Genomic DNA, 12564 nt, shown 5'->3' with positions numbered 1-12564 from the left:
CAGCAGAAATTAACACAGCATTGTAAATCAACTATACTTCAATAAAAGTAAATTAACCCCCCCCCCACTTATTTAGAATATTGACAAGACCTCACTGACTGTGGGAGATGGGGTCCCCTCGGTGGTCCATGGACCTGGCTCTGGGGGAAGCTTCTAGGAACTGGGTTAGGCCCTATGCAAATGCTGTGGGTTAGTGTGACTGTGGCCATAAAACACACAGCTCCAGCCAGCTACCAAAGTATTTCGAGAGCTGCCAGTTCGCTTAATGCCACCGGAGTCTAAATAACATGCCTTGGAACAGGCGTTCAGGCAGACTTGAATTTCATTTGGAAAGAATCTGGAGCAATATGGTTTTCTTGGGGGATTAGTTGCTGCTGAGAAATTTCAAAGCCAGCAACCTGCCTTATACTCACCCAGAAAGTCTCCAGGGAGGCGGGATCCCGCAGGAAGGTGCCATTGCCCACGGCTGACTTCACCCCAGAAACGTTGGGGTTACATCAGGAGCTGTCAGTCACTGGGCTTCCTGGGCTGTCACCATAAGTACCACGTAAAACGCCATGGCCCAATCGCCTTCGACCTCTGGGCTGGCGAGACAGTTTGCAGAGCCTCTCAGGACACGACTGCCAGTGTCTCAGGACACTGATAGGGGTCAGTATTCGTCGAGGCTGCCGTCTCACCCCGGACCTTTGAGTTCTCTATTCTCTGCTCTTCGGGACCCTAGGTAGCTTCTCCTGCCCTGGGATTGTGACTATAAATGGAAACGGAGGCCGTCAGTTCTGTGCTCAATGCCCGCGGGTCCCTGAGACCCCAATGCGTGACTTTCTCCAAGACCCACTGCTTCATTCTCAGCCTGAAGCCACCCATTCAAGGAGGCCTCCCTGACCCTCCAGTGAGGCCAGTGCCCCGCTGGTCACTCACATGACATCTTACCATTTGAGTGTCTTGTTGCTGCTGTAACAAATGACTGCACATTTAGTGGCTTAAAATAACACCCACTTACCACCTCCCAGTTCTGCAGATAGAAGTTGAGGCGCACCGTGACTAAGCTGGTCCTCTGCTTGCGGCCTCACAAGTCCAAAATCAAGGTACTGGAAGGGCTGTGTTCCCTTTTGGAAACTGTATCCGTTTCCTAGTGTTGCTGTGATAAAGCACCACAAACTAGGTGGCTTAAAACGACAGAAATTTATGCTCTTCCAGTTTCAGAGGCCAGAGTCTGAGATCAAAGTGTCAGCAGGGTGATGCCCCCTCTCAGGGAGAATCCTTCCTCGACTCCTTTGGTACTAGCGGCTCCAGGCATCCCTTGGCCTGTGGCTTCATCACTCCAGTCTCTGCCTCCATCTGTGTCTTCCGTCTCTTACAAGGATACTTGGTGCTGGATTTGGGACCCCCCCTAAATCTAGGATTATCTCATTTTGATATCCTGAACTTAATCACATCTGCAAAGCTCCCTTTTCCAAATAAGGTCACATTTACAAAGCCTGAGGGTTAAGATGTAGAGATAGCTTTGGGGTCCACCGTTCACTCCAGCCACTCCGACTGCCTGGCTCGTGGCAGCTATGGTTAACATCTCCGCCCCGCTTCACACGACAACTCAGAGCATCCCAGGTATTTTACTACATTTTACTAAGCAAACTTCTCAACCTCATTTTAATATGAGTAACGCCTGAAAGACCTCCAGTAAAGAAGAGCAGCATCTTCAGAAACATGACATGGAATTGTGTTCCTTTAACTGGAAAACAGTTCAAGGACTAGGTGCAAAACCAGGGTAATTATCACCCACCAGGTTAACTCAAGTAGCACCTGCTAAGATGTGTGCTTTGAATTGGTTTGCACTTGGGGTTAGAGCTCAATTGCGTCTTCATCTCAGGCGATCAATACATTGCTTGTTTAAGAGAGATACTTGCAAGCCTGGAAGTCTGAGGATGAGGAGGGAAACATTTTCTCCACGTGAACTATTTCTATTTCATTTTGATAAGCGCTGCACGATAAAGCCCCGAAGACCTTGGAACTTAGCGTTTACTCATTTCTAATCACGATCTTAAAAAACAGCCCGTCTTACAGACCTACTAGAGGATGGACTTGAGGACACGGGAAGGGGGAAGGGTGAGCTGTGACAAAGCGAGAGAGAGGCATGGACATATATACACTACCAAACGTAAACTAGATAGCTAGTGGGAAGCAGCCGCATAGCACAGGGAGATCAGCTTGGTGCTTTGTAACCACCTGGAGGGGTGGGATAGGGTGGGAGGGAGGGAGATGCAAGAGGGAAGAGATATGGGAACATATGTACATGTATAACTGATTCACTTTGTTATACAGCAGAAACTAACACACCATTGTAAAGCAATGATACTCCAATGAAGATTAAAAAAAAAAAAAAAAAAAAAAGCCCGTCTTTAGTGAAAACAAGAATCGGGTTACAAGTTGTGGTCTGTACATGGCTCTTCTCCCCAGGGCTCAGGGTGGCCTCAGGGGAGAAGCAAAAGGGCGACCAGGGCTCCCATTTCCAGCTAGCTGAATCCTCCATCCAAGTGTTCTTTCCTGTTAGTAAACAGAGATCATGACCTAATCCTGGGGCTGCCGGGAAGCACATTGCCACAGCTCTGGGCGCCAGTCACCACAGGCCACAGACACAGATGGGGACTCTGCCACTCGCGGGCCACCCTGGAAAGACTTCCTGCTGAGACTCCCAGGTCGGGATGCCGTCCAGGGGTGAGGGGAGGAATGCACAGTCCGGAGGGGTCACTACCGTGTCTCTCTCCATCACACCCCATCCACACCCAGTGAGACCCTGCTCTCCTCTCCATGCCGCTGCACCCCATCTTTGTACCGCCTTCCTCTCTCTCCTCCCAGCTGGCCAGCAGCCAGAGTGAGCCTGCTAGAAAGAAAGCCCGTGCTTCCTTTGCACAAAGCAGCAGCTCCCACGCCACTCGTGGAGACCACCAGGCCCTCTGTGGACCCCTCCCCTCCCTGCTGCTGGCCTGTTCGCCCAGCTCCAGCCACGCTGCTCCCAACACCTGCTGGGACCGCTGTCGCCGGACAACCTCGTGTCTCCTCTGCACTTCCTTTAGCGCTTTGCCACCTTCCCCCAAGGCTGCCCCTAATCGCAGTTGTGGCCCCTACCCCAGGCCCTTCTCCCCAGCTTTCTTTATCCCACGTGATAGGGTTTTCCTAACAGTTGCCCCTCTGACCCGCATGGGGTGGAAGCGCTCAGGGAAGAGTGAATTTGGGGCTTTGCCTCCTGTGCTGCTGTTACTCCCCCAGTGCCCGCAACCCACCCTGGGGCTCAGTGAGTGCTCGGTCATATGGGCTGAATGAAAGTACGTGAGCCTGCGGGAAGGAACGCAGAGCGGCATTGGCTAGCGTCCTGTCAACCCACCCGTTCAGAAATGGCCTTGTCAGTTCTCTCTGAAATGAGTCATCAGCTTTGGGGCTCACCATTCTTCCTGCCTCCTTGCCCACAGATTTTTGTTTTTTTAAATGATGAAAGGCTGGTTGGTGTGAAATCACCGTGGGATAGGTCTGCGTGTGGCGCTGACCATGTACTTTTCCATGCACTGGTTGAAGGAGGAGGTAGATTTCCACCAAGAAAGAGGGAGAAGCAGATGGCAAAGTCGAGAGTGGGATTTTATCGGGGAAATCCAGGGATGGCCGGCAGAAAAAGCCATCTGCAGGCCTGGCGCTAACGCTGGAGCCCTCCAGCAGGTGCAGAGCCTTAATTTAGAAGCTCCAGAGCGGAACGTTTATGATCTATTATCTGAGATTACACATGTTCCGTTGACCTGCCCCCAAATCGATTCCTGAGAAAAGCGGCGTTATCTATGGCGTGGCTTTAATAGCAATAGCCCTGCTCAGTTGAATTACCTGGAGAGCAGCTGTCCACGCTCACCGTTCTTTTAAAAAGGTGCGTCTAACAAACTGGCCACCTGACTTGTGAAGCAAGCCGGCGGAGGGAAAAAGGTAAGAGCTTTCATGCAACAGGCCCACACACGCTGTTCTTACAGAGCTGCCACTCTTTTGTTCTTTTTTCTCCTCATTTCTCTCCTGAAGAGAGCTGTTCGCCCAGCACAAGGATTTGCAGGAAGGAGAACTGTCTAGTTTTATCTGTGGGTCTACTGACCTTCTTCAGCCCCTGTGGATGGGCTCAGTTTGCGCTGGGTCGCACGTTGCCTTAGGACGTTGACAGTGTGTGGCCATATGCCCATTGTTTACAGTTCAAAACGACCATTGAGTGTATTATAGTGAATGACAAAGTTACAGACTCCAAAGCCGAAGACCCAAGTTCACATTTGATCACCTGCTGACTGGCGACATAACCTTGGGAAAGTTCCTTAGCTTCTCTGATCCTCCATTTTCTCATCTGTAAAATGGGTCAGTTCATAGCCAACTCATGGAGCCATGACGGGAACTAACTGCAAGAATTTATTTAAAACACACAGCACTGTCCTGGAATGAAGGAAGCCTTCAGTGAATGGGGGCTACTGCTGGTCGAGTTTCTGGCCATGTCTTAGCTTGGAAGCTGCAGGAGCTGTGGGGTCAGTGCTTCAGCTGCTGGATGTCCAGTGAAAGCCAGAAGCAGAATTAGTACAGGACCACGCCCAGAGCTCAGGGCTCTGGGACCCTCCACTTCTTGGATGCCTGTTCTGTGTACAGCTAGCCTTGCTCTACAGCCTAAAGTACAGCCATGTTTTATGTCACCGTTCCCTGTATTTGTTACTTATTAGTAGTCATGAGCTTGTTCAGGATGATTCCAGGGCCAGGGCTGCTTCCCTCCCTCCTCCGCAGGCAGCTCTGTGCCCGGCTCCCTGGCTCACACGGTCAGTTGGTGGTGGTGGACAGGAGGTCCTGGTAGGACCGGCCTTTCCTTCTACAGACGGTGGCCTCCCTACTCGTGGACACCCCACTTTCAGCTCTAACTTCTCTGGGTAGGCCTAGAACAGGATCTGGCCTTGCAGGCAGGACTGGACACACAATGAGCAGGGCCCAGAGCAAAAGGAAAAAGGGGCTCCACGTTCAAAAACAGCTCAGCATTTCAAGATGCTGACTGCAGAGCATTAAAACAGGAGTGGGGGCAGGGTCTTGCGGCCATGATGCCAGCGCTGTTTGGAGGCAAGAAATGTGTCTTAGGCTGAACTGAATAAAAAATGTGATTCAATGCGCATAGATGCCTGCATGCCCCAAAGCGTCCTGATGCTCTCACCAGGGTGGCGAGTGAGCCTTGGCCTACGGTTGCTGGCTGAGCTGAGCTCTCATCTAGTTTGGTGCCAATCAGGTGAGCACACAATACAACCTCTAGGAAAACCCACCCGAGGGACTCTGATTTGATTTGTCCGGGCAGGCTCTGGACGTTGTTTTTTATTTTTAAAGATTTGTTTGATGTGGACCATTTTTTAAAAAGTCTTTACTGAATTTGTTACAATATTGCTTCTGTTTTCTGTTTTGGTTTTTTGGCCGCGAGGCATGTGGGATCTTAGCTCCCGGACCAGGGATCGAACCCACAACCCCTGCATTGGAAGGCGAAGTCAACCACTGGACCGCCAGGGAAGTTCTGACGTTCGTGGTTTTAATCCTGCCTCCCATCTACCCATCGGGTGGATTCTAGATGCAGCCGAGATCGAGAGCAGCAGACTCAGTGAATTGGGGTCCACGATGCAGGATGGCTTTCCTCTCTCCTTAGCAACAAAGATAGAATTAGGGCAAACACATGATTACCTATTACTAGCACTAGTTTTATTTTTAAAAAATTTTATTGGCGTGTAGTTGACTTAAAATGTTGTGTTAGTAGTAGTTTTAAATCGAGGTAAAATACACATGACGTAAATTGTCCCATCTTAACCATTTTTAAGTGCACGTTTCAGTGGCTTTGAGTACACTCACATGGCAGTGCAATCGGCACCACTGCCCACACCCAGAACATCTTCATCTTGTGAAACTGAAAACCTCTACCTGTTAAACATGGTCCCTCCTCCCCCAGCCCCTGGCAGCCACCATCCTGCTTTCTGCGTCTCTGCATCTGGTATTTCATTGAAGTGGAACCACACGTCTTTGTCTTCTTGCGGCTGGTTTATTTCACAGAGGAGAATGTCCTCAAGCCTCCCCCACGTTGGAGGCTGGGTCAGGACTTCCTTCCTTTTAAGGTTGAATTCCCTGTACACCATGATTTGCTTATCCATTCATCTGTCGATGGACACTTGGGTTGCTTCCACCATTTAGCTACTGTGGGCAAACATTATTTTTATAACAATGAGGTTTGATTGTTACCGCCATTCACAGAGAGGAAAACTGAGGCTACTTGGGCGGCGGGGGGTAACTTGTCCACACAAACTGAGAAGCAGGCTGCAAACCCAGGGCTATCTGCTCACGCTCCCTCCCCATTTCTCTCCATCTTTCCATTCTTCCTTTTATTCCTCCAGAAGGGTGTTTTTTAGCACAAGGATAAACAATGACTATTTACCCAGTGAGTGGCTTAGTGATTTTCCTCCTTTTCACGCCCAGTGGGTGAGCTGGTGCTAGTAGGAAATTGGATAGACACAGGTGTCCTCTTATAGGAGTCTTGTGTACACAGCACCTGTGGGCACCTGGTCGTTTGGACCATGGGGCTTGCTGGGCGGGTGAAGAGGTTGAGAAGCCTTGTGCCTCTCCAGGGTGCGGGAGACCTGAGGACGCGCAGAGGGTGGACACGGGGGAGGGGCTGCGGCAGAGCTGGTGGCTCCTGTGCAGATTCTCCTGCGAGGTGGTTCGTGTTTTATTAACTGCTTTCCAGTGTGGTGGGAAAAGCAGGGCCTTAGGCTTCTAGCCTGAGCCCATGAATATTTATATGTGAGGTTAGCGTTGGTGACGTAACTTTCCCCAAGCAGTGGGTTTCCTCACCTTTAAGCAGAGACTATAGTGCCTGCTTTGGGCTTTCTTGGGAACATGAAATTGATAACAAAGTTTCAGTACCCAGGACGATACCGGTCCCTTCCAATCAGAGCACACAGAGATCTCTTGCCTTGGGGACATACGTTTTTAATTATTGATGTTTCAGCACATATATTTTGAACAAAGCATCTATTTCTGTGCTGAAAAGAATGCAAACTTCTCTTTATTTCATACTAGAGAGGAAGAGGTTTGTTCTGTGTGATGGATATATTTGTCTCCTTTATTTGACATGAAAGAGAGTGGAACATTACTTTTTCCAAAAGTTTTGAGACTGAAAGGTAGCATTTTTTCCTAAATCTATAAATGAGGGAAAGTCAAAAAAAGAGGGGGAAGGTTAGGTTTTCCGGCTTTGCCATTTTTCAAAAATTGAACTTTTTTGGCCTTTCTTGGATTTGCTGATCCTTCGATGATTCTAATGAGGACCTAACTGGGGAATGGAAATCTCTGGAATGGACTTCAGAAATTTTGTGTTTTCTCTTGGCATCTTTCCAAAGACCCTAAAGCACTTTCCTAATAAATTTTCGATAGAAGATCAAGTGTTGCAACTGGGGTCCAGGTTTGCTAGTGGAGAAGTCGCCAGCTGAGTCCACGTGGCATCCACTGGTCATTTTTTTGTTCAAAGGTGGGAGGAGGGGTGTCCATTCCCTTCCAGGCTGCCCTCCTGGCCAGGACTCTGTCCACATGGTTAATGGATAAAAGTGGAAAGCGTGGGGCTGATAAGACTTGTATGTCTCTGTACGTCTGTGGCGGCTCTGCTGCCGTGTCATAACCAGCAGGTGAAACGGCGCACTGTTTAGAGAGGGTTGGAAGCCAGAGCGGCTGCCCTGCCTGTGGCTGATGACAGGGTGCATGGTCACCATATCCACCTGCAGAGTTTTTGGCCCCAGAATGGACACCCACAGACCGGACGTCACCAGGCTGGTCGCACATGATTAAGCTCCTGTCCTCCAAAATCTTACAGTCAAATCAGTCAGACACCATGACGCAGCTCTCCATGTGGGATTAGGGTGATTCTTATAAAATTGTGGCAGTCAGAGGAAGGAGAACTAGAGGGACCGTGGCTTGATCAGGTAAGGCTCCTGGGGAAGGAGGGTGGACAGCTGAGATCTGAAGGTGGAAAGGTTTGGAAAGGGAGGGAACCAGCATGGGGATGAGTAATGAGGGGGCTAGGGACTGTGGGGCTGGACCAGACCTTTGGGACCTGGTTTCCAGTCCCAGCTTGACCCTGAACTAGCTGAGCGAGCTTGGGCCAGTCGCCCAATCTTCTGTGGCCTGGTTCTTCATCTCCAAAACTGGTGCATTGAGGTGTATAGCAGCCCACCTCAGAGATATTGTGGGTTTTGTTCCAGACCATTGCAATAAAACAAATATCACAATAAAGTGAATGACACAAAGTTTTTGGTTTCCCAGTGCATAGGAAAGTTATATTTACACTGTACCATAGTCTGTGAAGTGTGCAATAGCATTTTGTCTAAAAAAAATGTACATACCTTAATTAGAAAATACTTAATTCTAAAAATGGTCAACATCCTCTGAGCCTCCAGTGACTCGTTATCTTCTTATAACAGTCACATGAAAGACGGCTGACTACAGATCGCCACGACAAATATAATGACGATAAGAAAGTTTGCAATATGGCGGGACTTACTGGAAATGTGACACAGAGACATGAAGTGAGCAAATGCTGTTGAAAAAATGGCGCCGATAGACTTGCTCAACGCAGGGTTGCCACACACCTTCAATCTGTAAAAAATGCAGTATCTGAGAAGCACAGGAAAACGAGGTCTGCCTTCACTCCAAATAATTAAAAAAGGGAACTCAAACACTGACACGTGAGAGTGCACAGCGGCAGTAATTCACAACAGCGAAAAGGTGGAAACAACCCAAATGCCCATCAATGGTCAGGTGAGCAAATAAAACACGGTCTCCCACAAAATGGAATATTACTCAGTTATAAGAACCAGCGAAGTTCTCCCATGTAGGTGAACCTCGAGAGAATTATGTAAAGTGAGAAGGACAGACACACGGGACCACATGGTGTATGACTGCACTTATTTGGAATATCTAGAATGTGTAAATGCACAGGAACACAGAGCACGTTGGTGGCTGCCAGGGGCTGGGGGGAGGGTGAAGCGAGGAGTGGCTGCTGATGGGGGCGGGATGATCCTCTCAGGGCTGACGATGCTTTGGAACTAGATCTATGCACAACATCGTGAGTGCACTAAATGTCACTGAATTGTTTACTTTAAAATGGTTGTTTTAAAATGAACTTCACCTCAGTGATACTGAAGAAGGGGAAAAATGGTACATTGTACTAAATCCAAGCATTTCCAACTCTCCTCTGGAGCCTGAAAAATTCCATGGAGGGGCCTGGGCTGCCTTCACAGCGGGGAGAGGGGTTGTACCCGGCCTGGCCTCTTTCCTCTTCCACGATCACAGCTCTGCTTTGAGTATTTTATGCCCTAAGAATCCATGCACAGTTTCATTGAAGAAAAGCCTGATCATGATATATTTTTTCAAATGGTGAAAGGTAAGCTCATCTCTCTGCTGTCTTTTCCAGACTGAAAATTCCATAATTCCTGTGGGAATTGGTGACGTGTCCTTTGTCTGCATCAGCCTATGCTGAGAAGGTCTGAATTGACCTAAAACAGTGCTCTGTCCTCACTTGGCAGGTGAAAATGGCAAGGGTGGCTGCTTGGTTGTCTTCTGAGGAATTTTGGCCACAGAAGCTTCAAGGCGTCCTGGAGCTTCCATTCCAATGGGAAATCTGAAGACAGGAGGGCGTGACCAAATGTTCACTAGCTGGACAGGTGTGATTTTTTTCTTCAAAGTGCAGTCCAAGAACCAGCAGCATGGGCATGGCCTTCAGGCTTGTTAGAAATGCAGAATCTCAGCCCAGCCCCCGACCCCCCATCTGGATCAGAACCTGCATTGTCACATGACTGGCAGGTGACTGCTGTCGGCAAGGACAGTTCAAAGGCCTGGGGCTCAGCCACCTGACTCCATTCCCAGGCAAGGCTCCCGGACCCGCCGTGCCCTCACGGTAGAAAGGAGACAAAAATAACCAGCCTCATAGAATTTAGCTGATCTTAGCAATGCACCTACCACAGTCCCATGCAGGCAGCGATCACTCCATGGAAATCTATTCAATCTCAGTCTAACATCTGTGATTCTTAGGGACTTTTTTGGAGTTGCACTGGGTCGAAGTCTCAATCCTGATGAAAGTTTCCCATTTCACCCCATATTCAGAGTTGAAATTTCAACTTTGGGACCTAAAGATGCTCAGTTGGGTTTTTCTTAAACAAACATGACCCAGGAAATCGAAAAATATAGGCACTCAGACTCACATCTAGAGATAGTTAACGAGTTGATGTTTCTGGACAGTCTTTAAGGGCTGCTTTATAGCCACGTGCAGACAATGCTCGCCAGCAGTGTGCTCTAAGCACCCCATCAACCGAGAGGGCAGGGAACACTGTGTAACACGTCAGCCCCGCAATAAAACAACCGCTTCCATGGTGGATGGACCCCAGTCCTTTCATGTGTTATGTGAGTCAATGATACAAGCAGCAATTAAGTTTTAATAGGATATGTTTAAAAAGCTTTTTCTATAAAGCCACTGTCAACGTATGCAGTGAACAGTCTGTCTATGTACACGCTCCAAGGTGGAGTCTAGATTACGATTTGTTTTCCTCCTAATGAAGTTTTTCATTAACCAAGGCTTTGACTTTGGCTGATCCACTCCTGTGTTTACCCGGATCAGAAATGAGAGTGGTGTCTGGACCAAACATCCCCACTCTTTAATAAAAACAGAAAAGCTAAAACACTGGGTGATAGCTTTGAGATGGTACTGGAGTGTTTTTAAGAAAACCAAAGGTGAAAAGAAATGTTTCTGAGATGCTAAGCATGATAATCTTCTGAGTCATTCTGCATTTCTGGGACACAATTGGGCTGATTAAAATCTGCTGGTATTATTTAAATTACAAGTGTAAATGTTGTTCTTTGATTGTCTCTAAGCTTTTGATCATTTGCGCTGAGTTTTCTTTGCTCTAACTTGAACCGTTCCATATTCAGCAAATTTTCATAATAAATATAATACTATTATTCCGTAGCTTAAAAATGATTCCATGGTGTATGAAACTTATAAGGACAGTGTCTTCTACTTGGGAGGTTTCAAATGGATAATCCTGTTTAATGATATGTTGTTAAAATCAAAGAACAATCTCACATATCTGTTGCCTGTGTTCTTTCCATCAGTGTTGAGTCAAGTCTCGCAAAGGAGTTGAAAACACAAAAGTCACCCAGGGCTTTACAGTCTAGATGCTTTCTCTGAAGCAAAGAAAATTAAATGAGTGATACATTCTGTGCTTGATCCATGGTGTGGATGAGGCTGCCACGGGGTTCAGAGCAGACACAGGGCACTGACTCTTGCAAAGATGCTCCCCAAAGCTCACCCGCCATGCTCGGATCAATGGGGCATTTTCCGCCACAGAAGACAAAATATGTCTCAAGATTCCAGTTAAAAATAAGGCCTGCATTTGGTTCTGTTTTTTGCTTTCATGCTGAGGCAATGCAAGTATTGGATTAAAAAGCATGTTACTCAATAGAAACTAAATAAAATTAAGACCATTTAGGTCCAGAGCTACTAGGGCTTCATAGAGCTGATACTACCCAGACACTTGTTGAAATGATCAGGACTCCTTCAGGTATAAGTGACAGAAACTGAGTTCAGACTGGCTTAAGCAAAAATAAATACATAAAAATTTAAAGTAACACTGGATCCAGGGTCTCAGATGATGTCATCAGGGCTGTCTCCCTCTTCCCAGTTTCCCATCTCTTCATTTGAAATCCTATGTGCCTTCTTCCATAAACACCTCCCCTGCCCACAGACGGAGGAGGTCCCAGCCCTGCCTCCTTTTCTGAGTCTCATAAACGTGGGTGCTTCAGCCGGAGGTGTAGAAGTAGCTGGTACTGGGTTTAGGGTAACGGTCTCAGTGGGGGAGGGGAGTGTGTGATGTTGCCCCTAAGGGACACTTGGCACTGTCTAGAGACAGTCTGGGTTGTCACAACGGGGGTTCTACTGGTACCTAGTAGATAAAAAGCAGGACGTTGCTAAATATCCTACACTGCACAGGACAGCCCTGCAACAAAGACGAATCGAGCCCGCTGTGTCCATGGGAGACTCTGGTTTAAGGCAGGGGGCTAGCAGGGGCTGGCGGAGGCGAGGGACTGGTGATAAAGCCCCACAGGGCTGGCGGAGTGGAGAGCACTTTGCCTGAGCCTGGCTGGAGGCACCCAGCAGGTCCCTGCGGAGAGCAGACGGCCGCCCACCAGCCGTCTCAGCCTCACCAGAGGTTTGCAGGGAACCACTGGCCCCTGGGGAGCGGGGAGGCCTGGATGTGGCCACAGCGGCAACATCCGCGCCTGGACTGGCTCTTGCGCTGGTTGTCACCTTCCTACTGTGTTGCCTGGACACACGTGGGGCTAAGGTTAGGGTAGCGTTGCTCCCAGAAACTCTAAGTGGAGGTGTTTTTGTTTTCTGGAAAAAGAACTACCATTTACCCTCACCATAATAGGCGAGGCAGAGTTTGCTATGTTCCTCCCAAATCTCTTCTGAAGACTAGAATTTTCAGCGGAACACAAGGC

General features: G+C 48.3%; 1 long non-coding RNA gene across 1 annotated transcript; it reads left to right on the top strand.

Annotated features, from left to right (window-relative positions):
- The first annotated feature begins 7286 nt into the window (after positions 1–7286).
- Positions 7287–11156, top strand: LOC117199284 (uncharacterized). Its single transcript, XR_004480481.2, has 3 exons — positions 7287–7991; positions 8490–8826; positions 9482–11156. It is a non-coding gene; the product is annotated as an uncharacterized LOC117199284 (long non-coding RNA).
- The last annotated feature ends 1408 nt before the right edge of the window (positions 11157–12564 follow it).

The sequence above is a fragment of the Orcinus orca genome, chromosome 5 (assembly GCF_937001465.1).
Source record: "Orcinus orca chromosome 5, mOrcOrc1.1, whole genome shotgun sequence".
Classification (NCBI taxonomy): Eukaryota; Metazoa; Chordata; class Mammalia; order Artiodactyla; family Delphinidae; genus Orcinus; species Orcinus orca.
This window is presented reverse-complemented; position numbering and strand designations above follow the sequence as displayed.